Source organism: Patiria miniata, unplaced genomic scaffold (genome assembly GCF_015706575.1).
Source record: "Patiria miniata isolate m_02_andy unplaced genomic scaffold, ASM1570657v1 HiC_scaffold_6, whole genome shotgun sequence".
Classification (NCBI taxonomy): Eukaryota; Metazoa; Echinodermata; class Asteroidea; order Valvatida; family Asterinidae; genus Patiria; species Patiria miniata.
Genome location: NW_024037073.1, coordinates 24,512,584 through 24,518,162, shown reverse-complemented (window position 1 = coordinate 24,518,162; position 5,579 = coordinate 24,512,584). Strand labels below are relative to the sequence as shown.

The window sequence follows — 5,579 nt, the reverse complement described above, 5'->3', positions numbered from 1 at the left end:
TCTCGGCTCACCAAACCCACTTTCTGGATGTCACCGTCCGCAAGCAAGGCAACTCACTAACCACTGACCTGTATTCCAAACCCACAGACACCCACCAGTACCTCCACTCCTCCAGCTGTCACCCCAGGCACTGCAAAACTGGCATAGCGTTTAGCCAGGCACTCAGCTCAGAAGAATTTGTTCTAATGATTCCGATTTCTCCCGCCATACACAGATACTGAGGAACAACTTGGTGGCCAGGGGTCACAGCTCTCGCCAAGTTCATCGTGCCATTGCCAGAGCTAAAGCTATCCCCAGAAATCTAGCTCTCACGGAAAGGCCCCTGATGCCATGGCCAAACCCATGATTCCCTTGGTTACCACGTTTCACCCCAATCTCCCTCCCCTTCGCAAAATCACTAATGACAATCATCATATCCTCCATACTTCAGATCGCCTTGCCCGCGCCATCCCCAACGGCCCCACATTGGCTTACAGGCGTCCTCGAAATCTACGGGACTTGATTGTTCGAGCTGAAGTCCCATCCTTAGATGCATCCCCTCCCACCCAGCATGGTACTTTCAAGTGCAGTTCCAGATGTGTTGTCTGCCAGATTCATATCCAGGAGTCTGACTCCTTTTCTGGCCACTCTTCTGTCACTACCCACAGAACCATTGGTAACATCACTTGTAACACCCCTAATGTCATATATCTTATTTCTTGCAGGGTCTGTGGAGTGCAGTATGTAGGTGAGACTAAGAATACGCTCAAGAAGCGTTTCTATGCCCACCGGTCAACGGTCAACACCAAGAAACTAGACACCCCTGTTGGTCATCACTTCAACCTGCCTAACCACTCCATTTCTGATATGATTTTGCAGGGCATTGAATCTCTTGGCCATCGCAAGGACTCAGTTCGCCTCAGCAGAGAGAAAGTGTGGATGAATCGTCTTCGAACTATTCAACCACATGGTCTCAACATCCAACTTGGAAATGATTAATATTTTTCTTCCTCCATTGTCTTCTGTTACAGATAATCCACCTGGTCTTCATTGTTTGTGTTTCCCCATCTTTCCCCATCTTTCATCCCTTTCCACCTCCATACTGTTTCCCCCCCCCCCCCCCGCATAATCCCCCTTCGCTCCCACACTCTTTTGTCCGTTCCCACTCCCTGTGACCTTTGATCCTTCCCCTTTATGGTCCCTCCCCTGTTCATACCAGACCCCTTGTGGTTTACCATCTCCCTTTGTTTCTTTGTTCTCTCATCCACCCTCCCCTGCATCTTTCCACACCTTTCCCACCTAATCCTCCTTTTGTGTTTCTTCTTTCATCCCTGCATGTTTGTGTGCACCCCCATGTTAATGTATGTACCTCTGTCATTTCTGTTTTAGCCTCTGAAGAAGAACTTGCTAAGTTCGCAACGTCAGGCCACATTAATTTTTAGATTTATATATTTCAGGTCCACCCAGTCAGTAAGCAGTTTGCAGCAGTCTTACTTTTTTCATGAATAATGATTCCTGTAATAATGAAAGTCGGTCATCAAAAGGTCACTCCAGGTGTGGGCTACACAAAGAGGGGAAATGATGGGAGGAGTTTATGGAGTAGAAAGGTCGACATATATGTTGCGCTTGAATGGGACAGATGATATGTAGCGGTAAAAACAGGATACAGGCAAGAAAGTCCAAAGTGATGCAGTGTGTCAAGAACATGTAATTCCTTGTAACTGGGTGCAAGCAATCACTCACTTTTTCAAACCGTATTCCTAACATTAGGTGGGCAAGGTGAAGGACAAATGCCAATATTTAATTAATTGTTGAAGTCAGCTCTCAAAATGTACTGCCACCCTGACTTATTAGATTTTTTTTGTTGCTTAGAACCTTCCTGAATCCTCCAAAATTCAATCAACTTAAATAACGCCAATGGCACACCCTTTGCACCTTGTAATTTCAATTTGTAAAATCCACTGTCAATATTGGCCCTCATCCACCCCAACCCCCTAAAAAAATGCTGAACTTTTGGTTGTTGTTTTATTTATTTTATTGACCAAACAAGTGCAGGAGTGAAGACAACTGTATTAAACATGCTGTTGTCTACCCATTCCCTTCTTCCATATGGATTCACGATATATCAATTGAAAACAAAGTGGGGGGGGGGGAAGAGTTCTTCCTTGCATCAAATGCCTCCCCCTTGGATTTTTGGTCAGCTTCTTCTAATTATCCTTCACTGCTGGTGGCATTATCCACCTTAACCTCTGCGTAGATGCTGAAGGATTCTTGGAGGGTCAGGGTTAATATTCTTACCATCTTACCTTCCCCATTGGCAGTGCTCTGACTCGGATCATTGATGCAGGCATACTGGTACTCGATCTGCGGCTGCTGCCCATCAGTCTGCTCATAGCCCCGGGGATGATGTGTCTGTCTCCGATGGCTGCTGTGACTGGGGGACTATGAGGTGTGTTACCAGGCTGGTACTGTTGGGTGCTGGGTCAGTGTATGTGGTGAAGATCTGGTTGACATCCTGGGTAAAAATGGTGGAGTGCAGTCGTTAAGGTTGATAAAATGAGACTTAAACCTGTAAGGTAGCAAAAGATTCAATTTACGACACAAACATACAGTGATAAAATTAGGTTCACAATTAATTATTTTAAAAGGCACGAAGTGTTGGCATTTGACATAATCCACCCAAATCCTTGTAGAACTACCATACCTGCTCACAAGGTACATAAATTTCAAACTGATTAAATTTATTCCATGTTTTTTTTTTCATGCAGATTGTACAAGGGGACCATTACATCACAGCAACGGCATACTCAGTTGTCTTGAAGCAGCACTGAAACTGTGAAGGTTAAAAATAAGTGCGCTTTCAAACACTTAAACCAAAAAAGGTGTGTCTAATCATTCTCAAAAGAATGGATACTTGAGTCAAAACTTTTCGGTAAAAAAACCCCCAGATTTTGTTCAACAAGTTCACTTCATGCTTTTTTGAAACACCCCTCTACAGGGAGTTTATCGAACACTGATATCTGCTAAGAATAACCAGCCCAGGTATCTGTCAATTTCATAAAACTCCCACAAATGCCACTACCTTGTCCTGCTGTCCACTACCTTCAACTTATCTTTATAATTAACCCTAACCCTGCCACATGCAGCACAGTGCGCATCAGTTGGAAAAGTCTGGTGCACTTGGTCTTGTTCCCAAACTCACCCCCAAGTTGATGCCTTTATCCACGTACTTGACCCTGTACGTAGTGCGCCTTGAGGAGAATCTCCTCAGTGAAGAGACTGTCCTGGGAGCAGAATGGACAGTGCAGATGCGGAGCCTTCATCAAGGAGTGGCTACACTCCCTGTCTGTGCATTGTATGGGCGTCCAGTCTGCCTCAGAGCCTTTCGTCTGCACTGATGGATGCGCCTACAGTTGCGAAAAAAACAATTGAGAAAAACTGTCAAGTTAACATGTATGATGTCAAAAAAATGTTATAAAATGGCTACGCCAATGAAATCAGTAGAAATCTCATTTTCTACTCAAATCCAAATCTTCACAGCAGTTTTCAAAGTGGCAGTTCATAAAAACCAGGCATAAAACATTTAACAAAGAAACCACTCGCAGATGGGATCTCTTTTGAGGCGGTGGAAGAGGTTTTAGAAGGCTTTCTTGGAGAGCCAACAGTCACCTCGGAGAGAATGTTTCAACCTGACGCTACTTCTGCAGTTGTGTACAAAGTCTATGGAGAGTCAAGATATTTTTTAAGTATTTCCTAACAAAATTGGAAATGTTTCTCAGTCCAAGATTCATGTCTTATCAATATATCATCATTTTTGCAATTACTGACCTTCATTGAGATGATATACGAAGGAAAAAGCAGCGTTAGGTGGCAACATTCCGTCACCTCTGATGCTGAACCAACACGAGGTAGTGATGTAGAAAAACATTGGCCATTTTTTGCGCACTTAGTACTTGGACCAATTTTTTTCTTGCATAAACTAAATTCTACACAGTTGTGGACTTTAACATTGAAAGAATGACTAATATTAACTACATAGAAAAATAATTTGAACAATATCGAACGTCAAGGAAGCACCAAGAACGTCATCGTCTGCAGATGAGTCAAATTGGCTGCCACGAAAGTCTCCATTGTGTCCTACTTCCTAAACCAATGTGGATTTGTCATCCGACATTGTTATTAAATGCGCGTTTGTTTATATATGAAATAAATAAATTTCTTTCCATTTTGGTAAAAACAACTGCATGCATAATATTTAAAATCATATCATAATTGAAAATAGGAGGTAAATAAAATAAATCCACAAATATTATAATATACTTTTGTCGAAAGTCTAAGAAGCTTAGTTAAATCCTATGCATGGAAAGAGTTCCGAGAATGTTTTGCTGAAAATCATCCGTGTGCCAATTACATAACATTTTACAAATGTATACAGATTCTCCCAAAATAGAAACATTTGCAATATAACTTTAGTATGCCGTTGCTATATTTTTAAAGTTTAGTCGGACTCCCTATTATCGCAGCATCCCTATTATCGCGGAATGGGAAATTTCTCTTTTTGTGTTGCCTAAACTCCTTCAAGTGGCGATTTGTATCCAGTTCACCAGGCATTAAGGACTTTCTGCCGAGTTGTATAAAAAGGATGATTAAAAAATGTTGTGTCTTTCTAGTTTTGTTTTGACTACTTTAGGTATCTTAATTATTTGTGAGTTGTTGCTTCACCACTGTAGCGAACCAGGTTGGCAGTGAAATGCAGTAATAATAGGTGAGCTACAGTGACGCTGTGTTTAATCAATTTAAATTTTTCGGCAGTCTTTTTTTATTATTCTTTACTTCGTGTGAAACAAATATCAACCTCATTTATATTTCATAGGTAAAAATACTGTCCAAAGTATCTCAACAGTTTTTAGACAAAGGTCTGTTAATAATTATTTCTATTGGCAAAGTTATAGCCACAAAAAACATTTCATTTAGTGTTTACTTACATATGCACCCGTCACTGGAAACATTTAAGCATATACTTCCCTCCAGCATTCGAAGTAGAATTCAATATTTTGTGTCGCTCCTGTACGGTGGGGTTCAACACTGCTATATTATTACTTTTTTATTAGTATAGATATAGGCCTAGTTTGATGCTCCCGGGGATTTGTAAAATGTCCAACATAATATTTGCACATAGCCCCTCTCTAGCTCTATTGACGCTCTTTCGACTTTCATTACCTTGGTGAAGAGCCACTCAAACTGGTCAAGGGGAAAACTGAAAAACTAGTGTTCAGCGTAAACAGCTTATTTATTTCCCTTAAAGCCATTTCTCCCTGTGGAAACTTACTTGAGTTGCGTAAACAGCGCCGGCCTAGCCCTCCAGAAAAAAAAGAGAACATGGGTTTAAAGAGTTTGTAAAAATTCGATTCATTCCCAGCGGCGGCTTCGTCTACTATAAAAATTTAAGAAGATTATGAAATTTCCACACAGCTACCCAGAAAGCGTGAGTTGTCAAATAATAATAGACAAATAAATATTGTTGAGCTTCCGTTATGGAAGACGTATGCGTCTCGTTAAAAAAAAAGGATACCAGTTCAATATATGAACCTGAAGCAGTA

The 5,579-nt window shown here is 41.3% G+C and overlaps 1 long non-coding RNA gene across 1 annotated transcript; it reads right to left on the bottom strand.

Moving 5' to 3' along the window:
- Nucleotides 1-2,291: 2,291 nt before the first annotated feature.
- LOC119743009 lies at nt 2,292-5,420 on the bottom strand. Its single transcript, XR_005272944.1, has 2 exons — nt 5,309-5,420; nt 2,292-2,494 (listed from the first exon to the last, which is right to left on the bottom strand). It is a non-coding gene; the product is annotated as an uncharacterized LOC119743009 (long non-coding RNA).
- Nucleotides 5,421-5,579: the final 159 nt, after the last annotated feature.